A 13,490-nucleotide genomic window follows, 5' to 3' on the forward strand; every position below is an offset into this window, starting at 1 on the left:
GGCACTGCCCCTGGAAGCAGAGGCTCCTGGGGGCAGCTGAGAACCGGTTGGGAAGGCGAGTCCTCAGGCGGAACGGGGCGGGGGGGGAGCAGTTGCGCCCACGGCCCTGGGTGATCCCTGACGCGAGTTCATGTGGGAGACGCTGCCTAAGGGCATCTGGCCATAAGGGGGCTGGTGGCTGCCCTAGCAGTGGAATTGCTGTGCCCCCGCGCAGCGCGGGGACTCCCTGGCCCGTCTCCAGGCCCGCGGGACTGACCTGCTCCTCTGGTGGGAAGCAAAGGAACCCCATTTGGGAACTACCCCGGCTTCTCTAGGGCCGCAGCCAGCCCGCTCCACATCCGAGCCCTTTCTCTGGGAGCATGGCCGGGTGAACGCGCCAGGGGCAGCGCCCTCGGTCCCTCCTGTGCAGACCAGCCGTCCCAGCTTCCTTGGCAGCCCTGCCACCGACCGTGGCGGAGAGAATGCCAGCAAGAGAGAGGGCGTTTCCCTTGGACTTGGACGCTCCCTTTCAAGGGCTCCTCTAAGTGACAAGGAAGGAAAGGTCAGGGGCGGGGTGGGGGGGCGGGATGGGGCTGCGGGGGACAGAGGGCAGGCCCAGATCGTTCAAGTCCTTCTGTGCAAACATGCATGTGTGCCGTGGGCTCACATTATTTGCCCAGGCAGCACCCACAGCCGCTCTTCCCCGGGTCCCCACCCCGGCCTGCGCCCACGCCCTGCCTCGAGGCGACCCCGCCCCTGGAGGGCCCCCCTCAGCTCCCCGCCCGGCCCCATCACCCCTGCCTGCCTCCCGCCCCGTCCACGTCCCCAGAACGCCCCTGCCTGCCACGTTAGGACAGTTCCTGCCAACACCCAGGCCACGTGCCAGGAGCGGAAGCTTTTCCAAGAAACAGGAGCCCTTGCCTCCCTCGTGGCCCCGTGTTTGCTTGGCCTCGGCCGCAGGTAGGATGGGAGGCCGCTGCTATGCTTTGGGGCCCAGTGGCACGAGGGGTCAGTGAGGATGAATGGGCAGGGCAGGTGGCAGTGTTTGCAGGCAGGGATGTGATGACACGTTCCCGACACGTTTGTCAAGGGAGCTGTGTGGCTCTCGCATCGTCCCGGTCCCGCTGCCGGGAGAGGGGCAGCAGGGCCTCCTCGGTCCCATTCATGGATGCGGAAGTCCAGTGCGGCTAAGTGACATGCACCCGGGTCTCCACTCCTGGCCCAGGGTCCTCGGCCAGCAGAGCTCCTGCCTCCCCCGCACCCCTGAGCCCAGGAGCCTGCTTGCAGCCGGAGCTCGGTCCCAGTGCCACCTCCCTGGAGAACATACTTGCTACTGAGAAACCTTGAAAGCAAGAGACACACGAGGCACAGGTGTGTGCGTGACTAGCTGTGCGGCAGGAAGAAAGGCCGCTCACTCGTAGGTGAGACCCAGGGGCCCAGGGCTGGGGGCACCTGGCCTTACTGGTCAGGGAGCCAGGAGCGGGTGTGCCCAGCCTGTAATTCTGGCCTCTCCCCCGGGCACCGGGGCGGACTCGGTGGGAGGAGAGAACTGCAGTGAGCACCTCTATGCCCCCTTTCCTGCCCACAGCCTGGGTGACGTCAACGGGAGCGCCCCATTTTCTAGACGCTGACAGGGAGGCTCAGGGAGGTCACGCAGCCGCCCGAGGTGCCCGCTGGCCGTGGGGGCTCTGCTCGCCGCACATGGTCCCTCCGAGGCTCTGCTGTGGCCGGTTCCCTCTGCCCACCTCTGGATTGGGCAGCGTGAGCCTCCAGAGTCCATTCCCACCTCCTGAGCTCTCATTCCACCCCACGGTCCAGCTCCTTTCTCTCCATCCCCCTTCCATCGGGCACCCCAAGAGCCTCCCATGGCTCCCACCGCCTGTCCTGCCTGACCCCACTGGCTGGCACCCACCTCCGAGCCCACCTGCTCCCCAGCCCAGGTGATCATGTGACTGTGTTACAGAAGGGACACAAAGCCGAGTGGGGAAGTGGTTCATTTGCTGGTTGTGCCGGGTCTGGCTCAGACCAGGGGTCAATGGACACATCCAGGCGCCCCTGTGCTGTGGGCAAGACCTGGCTCTTCCCTCTTGTGTTGTTGTCCCCCTGCCCAAGCTGCCCTTCCTTCTCATCACAGCTCAGCCCAAAGCCCTCCTCCCCCAGGAAGCCCTCCCGAACAGCTCCCTGGTCCGACTTCCCAGCGCTCCCCATCTGTGCCATGCAATTCAGCTCTAATTACATTCACAGGGGACTGTCGCCCATGAGGACACACGTTACTGAGAAAAATGAAGCTCGGTGAGTGGCAGGGACGTGCCCATAGCCACACGGCAGAGCTAGGACCAGACTAGAGGCCTGCTGAGCCTCCGGCCACTGCTCCCCAGGCCTCGGTCCTGGGAGAAGCCCGGTGTTTGTCAGGTCCAGGTGCCTGGACGGCAGACCCAGCCCTCCCGACAGCCTCTGCTGGCTGGGCCCAGGGCTGCCCGTCTCCTGAGCGATGCTGCCAGTTCCCAAACCTCGCGCGGATCTGCTCTGGATTAAGGCTCAGGGTGTCCTGGCTCCACCTGCCCCAGAGGCTTTGGCTCTGACTCCAGACAAAGAAACTTTGGTAACAGCTGGTGGAGGCCAAGGCCCAGGGACAGGGACAGGCCCTGGGGCAGCGGCCAAAGGGATTAGCCACCTACCACCCCTTCTCCCAGCACCTCCTGCTCCCCCAGGAAGACAGATCGAGGGGATAAGGCCCGGGACCCAGAGTCACAGATTTACAGCAGCTGTCCTGCCACCCTGGGCCTGCTCTCACCCCTGGGGCCAGGATGTGGCCAGGCTCTCACTCCACCCCCTCCCCTGATTTCTCTAAAAACACTCTCAGGGAAGTGGGGTTACCAGGGGGTCTGCACTAAGGCCTGGGCTGTCCTGGGCTCCACGATCTTTACCCAGGAGGACTGTGAGGGGTTAATGTGCCGGAGTCCGCACCTCAACCCTGAGACCCCACCGCAGTCTGCCCAGAGCCCAGGACCCCGGCTGCAGACCCCAGCGAGAAGGGCACTGAGGGGCAGAGGGTGGGGCCAGGTGACGGAGCCCCACTCAGCTCCGAGTCGGCCTCACTTCCACTGGAGCAGACCTTCCACCGGCTTACCTGCTGGGGTCCCCGGCCCTGGCTGTCAGCCCTCCCTCTCTGCACCCCAAGAGCCTCCTTTAATGGGTCGGAGTCAGGGGGCTGCGGGGTGACTGGGCCTGGCCGGGAGCCATGCACGGTCAGCACCTTGGAGAGAAGCCCGGCCTGCCTGGCCACAGGAGGTCCCGGCCTCTGCCTCTGCCCCAGGCTGCCCCTCCTCCAGACACCCCCTGCCGCTCCTCCCCGGCCCCCACTTCTCCTTGGACGGCTCTGGCCCCCCATGGAGCCACAGCTCCCAGGCCCTTTGACACTGCTCTTCAGACTAGCTGGGCTCAAGAAAAGCCCCCAGCCCCTCCTCACTGACCGCCTCCCACAGCCCAGAGTGCTGGCCTCTGTCCAGTGGACGGCCACCCTCGTACCCAGGCAGGGGCCCTGGGGCAGCCACCTGCAGGCAGCCCTCTCCCAAGCTCCCTGCTGCGGCCATCCCTAAGCACCTGCTGCCACGGCGTCTCCGAGGCGAGAGAAGGAGGGGGCTCCTGGGGGGACTCGCCCGTCTTGGGCTCAGCTTAGGTTAGACCCGGTGGCTATCCCCACCTCCTCGGTTCCTGACTCGTCCAGCCACTGGCCTCCTTGCTCAGGAGCCGTGCTCTCCGGAAGGTTCAACTTGAGGAGCCAGCCAGGGGCCCGGGAGCTGGGGTGTGTGGGAGACAGGGGGATGGGATGAGGCCATGTGGGGACCAGAGGGGGGGGGGAGGGGGACAGGGCCCAGGAAACAACAGGGTCAGGAAATATCAAGGAAACCTGGTCTCTACATTGTTCCCACGGATCCCACGGCAGCCAGGAGCCGCAGGCACAATTCCATCAGCTCTGTCTCCCTTTGGCTCCTGCCGCCGCACTGACTCGCGGCCAGCCCCTCCGGGTCAGGGTGAAGGGTTCTCTCTCTCACTGGGCTCTCCCAGCCTCAGTCCCATGTGACAGCTCCAGGCAGTTCCCAAACCCTGCGCTGGCCTTGGGGACCGAGTCCCACCCTCTGTTTGGGGGGCTGGGTCCCCTGCACCTGTTCCCTGGAGTCGGGGTCCAGAGCCTCTGGAAGACGTGGCCCCCCTTCTGGGCTGGCAAGACACCCGCCCAGCGGCCCTCGCCCTCGGGCCGCCCCCTGCCCAGGGCATCCCCTCCCCAGCGCCTCAGTGGGCACAGACGCCCAGCCCAGACAATCCCAGGCCAGGGAGAGCGAGAGGCTGAGGCCAGGCCAGTACCCCGACTTCCCGCATGTCAAGTACAAATCCTGCCAGACGTTCAGTTTCCAGAAACTGCAAATCACGTCCTCACTCGGCTCTGCTTGAGCGCACACTGTGTGTGAACACCTTCCGCGTTTCAGGCCTGGCGAGCTCCTGGCCCTCCCTGGCCGCCATGCCCGGCCCGCGACATGTCCCCTCTTTGATCACCACCCAGAGGCTGCGGCGGCTCGGCTCTCCGGGCACGGTCTCCACAACCCCCTTCCGCAGCCCCTGCGCCCCCTGCACTCCTCCGGCACCTTGTCTACCCTCCCGCCCCCCAACACTTACTACCCGACAGGGCTTTGTGGGTTTGAGGGTCGGGTCCCCACTCTCCGGCCCCTGGGCAGTGGCCCCTGCGTGAGGACACACGATTTCACCTGCCTCTGCCTGTGGCACTTCCATCGACCCTCGGCCCCAGGGGGAAAAGGGGGTCCCCAGACACTGCGTCCTGGGGTTGGCATGACAAGGCAGAGCGGTGATGTGAGCAGATGCCTGTCTCCCGAGAGGGTGCCCACACCGGCCCCTCGCACCTGGTGCTCGCCCTCCGTGGCTCCTGCAGGCCCACAGGCTGGAAAGAGGCGGCTCCACTAGCTCCAGGGTCCTGACCGGGCTGAGGGGGGATGTGCCCTGAGCCCAACACCTCGGGCTTGGAAGAGCGTTCAGGTGAAGTGAAGGCACTCCAATACTCAGAAAGTGATAACAGTCCAGAATGGACTGTCCTGAGAGACTAAGAACAGAAATCGCTTAAAAAATAAGGTTTAAATGGGGGTGGGTGGGCTATTAAGGGGTTATTAGGCAGCCACCCCCAGATCTCTCGCCTCAATCCCAGAGCTGGAGGGAGAAGGAGGGGGCTCCTCCATTCTGGGGGTGCCTTTCTCCGGTGCTGGTGGGCGCTGGGCCTCCTGGCCACCAGCAGGGTCACACTAGGCTCCACCTGGGAGGAGTGGGCGAGGGAGAAGGGCGCGCACCCTCCCCTCCGCAGAAGGGAGAGAGGAGAATCCGGCAGGGCACGTCCTGAGCTGGGAACATGCAAACGAGGCAGGGGAAGGAGCCAGGCATTAAATGTCAGCAAGAGCCCAGGGCAACTCGCTTGTGCAAAGTTTGCTTTGGGAAGAGTTGTTCCACCTGACAGGCCACTTGCTCGGCTGGGGGCGCAGGGTGGGGCGTGGAATGGGATGGGGTGGGGGAGGGCCCCAGACCAGGTTTGAGCCCCAACTTCCTAGCTCTGGGACTAGGGAAGTGACTTGGCTTCCTCTGAGCCTCAGTTGTCCCGTCTGTGAAATGGACCGTCAGGAGCATGTCTTAAAGGGGTGGTGAAGATTGAGGGAGCGGGTGGATGGAAATTCCTTGTGAATTATGATGGGCTGAGCATACATGAAGGTGGCACCTGGGAGCAGGTGAGGGAATGAGACTGGAGAAGAGGGAAGAGAAAGGTGCCCTGGCCAGTGGCTCAGTTGGTTGGAGCGTTGTCCCATATACCAAAAGGTTGCAGGTTTGATTCCCAGTCAGGGCACCTGCCTAGGTTTCGGGTTTGATCTCCGGTTGGGTTGTGTATGGGAGGCAACCGATGGAGTTTCTCTCTCATATCAATGGTTCTCTCTCTCCTATCCTCTCTCTAAAATCAACTTTAGAAAAAGAGAGAGAGGGAAGGGAAAGGTAATGGGGTACGGAATGAGGAGAACAAAGGAAGAAGCAGGTGGTGACGGTGGAGGGGCAGGGCTGAGGGTGGAGTCTGGGGGAGAGTTGAGGATGGTGGTGAGGGAGGCCTGAGCCCATCCCCGAGGTCGTCTTGCTCTCCAGCCCGGTCTAGGGCAGCTGTGAGCTTCAACCACCCCTCCCTGACCTCTAGGAGGGGCCAGAGCCTGGGCCACAAGGCTGGGAGGCACACACGTTTGCAAAGTTGGCAGATCCGGCCAGCCAGCCTGCTCCACCAACTCCTACACAGCCTTCAAAACCCGGCTCCAGGTGGTCTCCTCCGTGAAGCCCCCCTGAACAGATGAAGCCACCTGCCTAACCTCCTGACAGAGGCGAGTGCAGGAGGAAAAGTGACTTCCCCCATCACACACCGTGGGCCTCCCGTTCCTCCTCGCCCTCCCGGAGGGTCTCTGCCCCCAGGTCAGCCTGAACTGACCTCCCAGGTCGCACTCACGCTGCACCACGCCCTTTAGCACCAACTTGTGCTCTCATTGCTTCAGTTATTAACTTTATCTGCAACGACCTCGGTGGGAAACAGTGGGCTCTCCCAGGCTCAACTCCCTGCTGCCTGGTCGCCATCTCTGAGCCTTGATTGAGCACCTACTGGGTGCTCCACTCCCTCAGGCCTGGTTGACAGAGCAGCTCATCTGCTCAGGGTCCATGGGACCGGCCGCAGTGTGTTAGGATTGCTGACACAGTGAGCAGGTCTGGTGGGGACCGAGTTTTCAGCTCTGGCCCCGCCTCTGCCTGGAGCAGAGGGGTCACTTGTCCATTCACTGTTGGGCTCTCAGAGGGGAGGGTGGTCCCCTATCCTGTGAGTGTTCACCTCCTCCACACCCCAACCTCTCGGCGAGCCCTGAGGATGTATCCTCTCCCCAAAGCTCTGTGAATTTGGGGTGGTGAGACTCCAAGTTTGGCGTCACTGGCTCTCGCTCCTCCTCCAGGGGGCCAGGGGGCAGGCAGGACGGTCCTCGCTGGCCTTGGCCGTGGTCTGGGTCTCCCTATCTGTGGGTCACCTCCTGCCCATCCCTGCCTGCACCTCAGAGCTGGGCGGCCCAGCGCCTGTTTGCTTTGTTACTCAGCTGAGCAGCTGGTGCTGGGGAGATGCTGCTTTATTGGGGGTGCTGTGAAGCTGTTTATTGGGAAGGTGGGGGCAGGAAATGAGGCCAAGTCCTAGCCCTGGCCAAGGAGGAAAAGAAAGGCCATGACCTCCATAGAGGGACAGACACTTGAGGCTTATGGCCTGGGTGTGCCCAGCTGGCAGGATGCGGTGAGAAATCCAGGGCTAGCTTGGTGGGACTGCCCACTCCCTAACATGCACAGATGGGCACACATTCATGCACACACACCTGCACACACAAGCACACACACATGCACATTCACACACACAATATACATGCACACACAAGCACACACAAGCGCAATATACATGTGCACGCACACATGCACACACATGTTTGTAAGGCACACACATGCACACACTCAATATGATACACGTGAACAGGCACATGCTCATGTGTACACACATGTACGCACATATACACATGCGTATGCACACACATGCACGTATACACACTCACATATATACGCACCCATGCACACACCTTTTCTGACCTCAGGGGAGCCCTCAGACCTCCAGACCCTTCAGCTTTCCACCCGTCACCTCGGCCACCTACTTCCCCCTCTTCCCACAGAAGGAATCTGCAGATCTTAAAAATGAGCCTCTTCATGGACCCGTTTCTCTCCGAGTGTGCCCAGCCCGGACCAGGGGCCTCTGCTCCTCTGGGTGCCCAGGCAGCCAGCTGGTTTGCTCTGCAGCTCCCCAACCACCTGGTTCCCATGCCCACCACTGCCCCGATGGGCCCCTGGCTCTGGGCTTGTCCCCACTGCTCCAACCGGGACCCTGCCCCTGAGCCTCCAGACTCCAGCAAGCCCCCACCCACGTGTGCCGGCCCCAGGGAGAGCCTCTGTGGCCAGCAGCCCTGGCAGCAGCAGGAAGGCCGCTGTGTTCCACCGGCCAAACACAACGGCCAGGTCTCGGGGCCGAGTCTCTGCATCTACAGAGCAGCCACCTGCAGGCCAGCAGGTGGACTCAATGCTGAGCCCGGAGGGGGCCATCACAGACACGGCCCCCAGGCCTCGCGGGGCCAAGGGACTCACCGAGGCGCTGGGGTCGGCCCAGGGAGGCAGACTGGGCAGCATGCAGAGAGGCAGGGGCTTCTGAGGGTGAAGGACCAGGTCGCAGGGTCACTGGTGCCTGGGAAGTCCCTTCTGAGCTTGCAAAGTGCACCTCCAAGTCCTCTCAGTCACCCGTCCCCGCCGCTGGCAGGAGGAAGCCCGTGCAGGGCACTCGGTACCTCCCCCTGCACTTACCCGTTAGCTGCCTGGCGCCCAAGTCGCCTGCTGCAGTGGCAACCTCCGGGGCCAGGAGGAGGCAGGGGCAGCTTGGGCCACTGCTGAGTCTCAGCCAGGCATCTGGGGAGCCAGTGGGACCAGGGGCCAGCAGGCTGGGGACAGAGGTGAGGGCCGCTGGCGGCCTGGCCACCCTCAAAGGGTAGCCCTCTGAGGTCTCAGGGCTGTGTGCCCTGTACAGAGCCCCAGCTCCCAGCCCAAGGCCACCTGCTGGCACCGTGGCAGGACCCAGCCGGAGGGCTTACTGGGGGCCTCCGCGGGCTCTGGGCACTGGCCTGGGTCCCCGGGGCAGTGTGGACGCAGCTGGAGTGCAGGAATGTGCTGGGAGGAAGTCAGGCTGCCGCGGGATGAAGAGTTGGCCGGGCCTGATTTCCCATTATAAGTAATCCTTCCTTATTTACCTGAACAAATACACTCCCTGCTTACCTCAGACCACAGGCGGGCTCCCGGTTAACCCTTGCAGGCCTTCCTCTCCTCCCCGGGGGAATCTATACCCTGGCAGCCAGGGAACTCACTCACTCATTCATTCACACACTCACTTACATTTGTTCATTAGTTGATGCATAGCTCCTGAACTCATACTGTGTGCGAGGCACAGGGTATATATCAAGAGGGAGCACTAAAAGGGACCAGCCGCCGAAACCGGTTTGGCTCAGTGGATAGAGCGTCGGCCTGCGGACTGAAAGGTCCCAGGTTCGATTCCGGTCAAGGGCATGTACCTGGGTTGCGGGCACATCCCCAGTAGGAGATGTGCGGGAGGCAGCTGATCGATTTTTCACTCTCACCGATGTTTCTAACTCTCTATCTCTCTCCCTTCCTCTCTGTAAAAAAATCAATAAAATATATTAAAAAATAAATAAATAAAATAAATAAAATAAAAGGGACCAGCCGAGGGTGAGGGACAGACAAGCAAGCAGCAGTGGAAATTCAGAGCCTCAGTGGAAGGCTGTGGGAGCCCTGAGGCAAGGGAAGTCAGGGAGGGCTTCCTGGAGGAAGTGCCTGGCTCCCCAGGCCCGGGATGGAGGGAGTTTCAGAGAACCCTGAGGAAAGGGACCTGAGGCTCATGGGCCACCCGCCCTGCAGGGGAACGGTGCTCCCTGTGCCCCTGGGCAGAGGCCCGGCACACAGTAGTACCAGAAAGGGCTGGTAGCTAGCTTTCCCAAGCCCGGTGCGGAGCTCGGCCAGCAGCAGCTTGCTCTCCCACAGCACCTGAAGGGTGGAGGCAAGGAGGGAGGCTGCGTGCACACCTACGTCCAGGCACCCACCGCCCAGGCCCCTCCACGAGTCCAAGGAGGGCCACCCAGTTGAGCTCCCAGCTTCCTCCTCTTCCTGCCAGGTGGGCTGCGGATGTCTCCGGAGGGCAGGGCGTGGCTCCTCTTTCTCTGGAACACTTTGGAAGGCCACGGAGCACCGGCTACCCCCATTCTGTCAGATGAGGGCATTTTGTTGCTATTTCCTAATTTCAGAAGGAATTGTGTGACTGCACACACGTGAGCACTCCAGGGCTTCAGGAAGATTCCAAGGCCTTCAGAACCAGCCCTCACCCTAACTGATGCCATAATTCTCCGGCCTGTGGCTTCACTTTTCACCCTGGAGAGGCTATGCCTGGCTGCTACTGTCACCAGCACCTTGGTGAGGATGAGGCAGCAGAGTCGTTCCGGAGAAGGTTGGGTAGGATGGGATGGAGGAGGTGATGCAAATTCTAAAATGGCTACAGTGCCCACCCCAGCTCCCAGGGTCAGTAGGAAGAAAGACCCCACTTTCCCAGGCAGGACCTCCTCCAGGGCTCCCTGAGGGGCAGGCGGCCCTCCTCTGCACTCCCACAGGAGCGTGGGCTTGCACTGCACTCTGATGCGGTGCTCAATAGACACTGGCTATGTGCCAGGCACCGTTCAGTGCTCAGGAGATGCTATGACATTAATCATATATAAATACTCTAACCTGGGTAAGGACAAGGACTTCCCAATAAATGTTTATTGAATGGATCATGTGTCAGAGATAGTTTCCCTAATGTACGTTCTTATCTTTCCTCTGTAACAAGCCCCTCATTTTCAGCTGGGAATTAAGACTATCCCAGACTCCCTTGCAGCTAGCTGTGACTGTAATCAAGTAAAAGTGTCATGTGTCGATTTCTAAGAATCTTTCTTTTTTAGGTTTTTGGTTATTTTTTTTAATCCTCATCTGAGGATATTTTTCCATTGATTTTTAGAGAGAGTGGAAGAGAGAGGGAAAGTCAGAAACATTGATGTGAGAGAGACACATCAATTTGTTGCCTCCTGCATGAGCCCTGACCAGGACCCGGGCTGGGGAGGAGCCTGCAACTGAGGTACATGCCCTTGCCTGGAATTGAACCCGGGACCCTGTGGTCTGCAGGCTGACGCTCTAATCCACTGAGCTAAATTGGCTAGGGCTCTGGGAATCTTTCTTAAAAGTAAACTGGCATGTACCATTTGAGCCTTTTTCGTATCCTTCCTTCATCTTGCTGCCTGGAATGGCCAAGTATCGACGCCTGCGGAACACTCCCCGGGGACGCTCAGAGCTGTTGTGAGGAGTGAGATACTGGGGGTGAAAGGGCTCCGTGAACCCAGACGCCCTGTGCCAGCAGGGCCTTGCTCACCCCAACCACACGCCATGTGTTTGACATGCATCATCCTAGTCCCCATAGCAACCCCTCCAGGCAGATATTATTATGCCCATTTTTCAGGTGAAGACATGGAGGCCTGAATGTTTAAAATGTCTCGCCCCAAGCGAGAGGAGAGCCGTGTCGTGTCCCCTTTGACCTGTCATCCCTGCTCCATCCCCGTCTGGACTCCCCAAAGCACAGGGGGTTCTCCCTGCGCTCCCCACCCCGGGTGGCTGTTTGGCTGAGTGAAGAGGAAGAACGCCAGGAAGAGCCAGGGCGGGGCTGGAGCCAGAGACCAGGAGGATTAGGTCCCCTCGTCCCCCTTGGCCCGGCGGAGTGTCTAGTTTTCCAGTCGGATAATAAAACAGACCAATGCTGCCCTGACTGGTTTGGCTCAGTGGATAGAGCGTCGGCCTGTGGACACAAGGGTCCCGGGTTTGATTCCGGTCAAGGGCATGTACCTTGGTTGCGGGCACATCCCCATAGGGGGTGTGCAGGAGGCAGCTGATCGATGTTTCTCTCTCATCAATGTTTCTAACTCTCTATCCCTCTCCCTTCCTCTCTGTAAAAAAATCAATAAAATATATTTTAAAAAACAAAACAAAAAAAACAGACCAATGCTGAAAGAAAAAATTACTTGCCCAAGGTCAATAGCTGGGAAGCAGATTCAAACTGAAATCTCCAGTTCCCTCGATCAGCCATGCCTGCTGGGACCCCGTCACTATATCCTGCCCCCTCGGGTCAGGTCCCAGGTCACCGGGTCCACCAGAGCCCTGCCTCCTGCCCGCAGCTCCCAAAGGCTGGTGGTCCACCCTCCTCCGGCCAGTGCCCACAGGGTGGAATGTGCCCCTGCTGCTCTCCCCCAAGCCAGACCCCACCCAGCTTTGTGGGCGATGCCTGCCCATGGCCGCCCTCCCCAGCTCTGGGGTCCGGCACATTGGCCCTGGTGACTCCATCCTGGAACTTTCCCCCGACTCACTGAGATAACATGGTCTCTCTTGTGGGGGTTCTGAGCCTTTCGGGTGAGCTGGGGGCTGCCACCCCAGAGAGTCTGCTTCGACGGCCCGGGGAGGGCCTCCTGGCACGCGGCGGGAACACCTGGGCGAGCCGGTCACTCCCTTCTTCTGTTGTTGAAACGGATCTGAATTGAGTTGCTTCTACTTGGGAGTGAGACTCGGCCCCACCGGGCCCTCTGCAGAGCCCTCTCCCACAGCCCTCGCCTCAGTCGCCTCCCACGGCCCAGCCCTCGCAGACCTCCGTGTCCTGTTCTGTGAGCTCCACTTCCCAGCCTTTCTCTTCTTCCCAAGATTCCAACTTAAGGGCAGAGACCCTGGAGCAGCGGCAGCATCAGACCCACGCAGCTGACCTGAGCCTCCCTCCGGACCTGGTCCCCTGGCCGCCGGCCCCTGAGGGCGGAGAGCGCTGCGTGGGAGGCAGGGCGCAGGGCCCAGGCTCGGGGGCTGCCGCTCACTAGCGGTGTGATGACCAGTCTCAGGCCGCTCTTGAAATGGAAACTCGTGCCCTGCTGACCTCGTGCACAGGGGGTCGTGACGAGTGAATGACATTCGACAAGGGGAGTGGACGCACTGGAAAGCCAGTCTGTCTTCTCATGAGTCCCAGCCTCTTTTCTGCCCCCAGCTCCCGCCCTCTGAGGACCCACAGCCGGGAGCGCTGCAGGGACCAGGCTGGGGCCCACACCAGGCACAGAGGGATGGGCTGCCCGGTCCCAGGCTCCAGCTGTGGGCGGTGGGAGCCTCGGGGAAGCGGGGAGGGCTCCCCTGCTGAGGGGCAGGCTGGTCACCCAGATGGGACCGTGTGGCAGGGTGGGCAGGGAGCTTGGTTTGTGGGACCCAGAGACCATTCAGCCCTCCGGGTCCAGCGGGAGACCCTGAGACCAGAGAGGCTAGGGCAGACCCGCAGGCACCCAGCCCAGCCTGTGCTCGTGCGGCAGGAGCTGTCTGGGCTAACCCTACAAGCCCAGCACCGAGGGGTTGGCGGGCCTTCTCAGCTCAGGCGAGGAACAAGGCTCCTGAGCTCCCCAAAGTCAAGGCTAGAAGGCGGCAGGGCAGGATTCGGGCGGGTCCGTTGGAGCCCTCTGTTCAGGACACCCGGCTGCAGCTGGAGGGTGGACACGGGGTGGGGCTGTGTCCTCAGGGGCCACCCAACGAGGCATTTCCATACACTGGAGCGTGCCCCTGGGCACCTGTGGCCATGCCACATGGCTCTGCTAGGCCAGCATGCATGGATTGAGCACCTGCCTGTGCCAGGCCTGCACCAGCATCGGGGGCGGGGGCCGGGCACACTCTGTCCTGAGCAGTCACAGCCTGGAGGCCTCAGAGGGCACAGACTCCCAGGTCCCTCCCAAGGCCACTGTGGGCTACTGGCTTCATGAACA

At 61.4% G+C, this 13,490-nt stretch overlaps 1 protein-coding gene across 1 annotated transcript in view; it reads right to left on the reverse strand.

Moving 5' to 3' along the window:
• Positions 1-8,813, reverse strand: part of SPDEF (SAM pointed domain containing ETS transcription factor) — a 17,512-nt gene extending 8,699 nt beyond the window's left edge. Inside the window, 1 exon segment of the mRNA XM_023745876.1 lies at positions 8,434-8,813. The gene's annotated coding sequence lies outside the window, so the exon portion shown is untranslated.
• Between the last annotated feature and the right edge of the window lie 4,677 nt (positions 8,814-13,490).

The sequence above is a fragment of the Myotis lucifugus genome, unplaced genomic scaffold (assembly GCF_000147115.1).
Source record: "Myotis lucifugus unplaced genomic scaffold, Myoluc2.0 scaffold_596, whole genome shotgun sequence".
Taxonomy (NCBI): Eukaryota; Metazoa; Chordata; class Mammalia; order Chiroptera; family Vespertilionidae; genus Myotis; species Myotis lucifugus.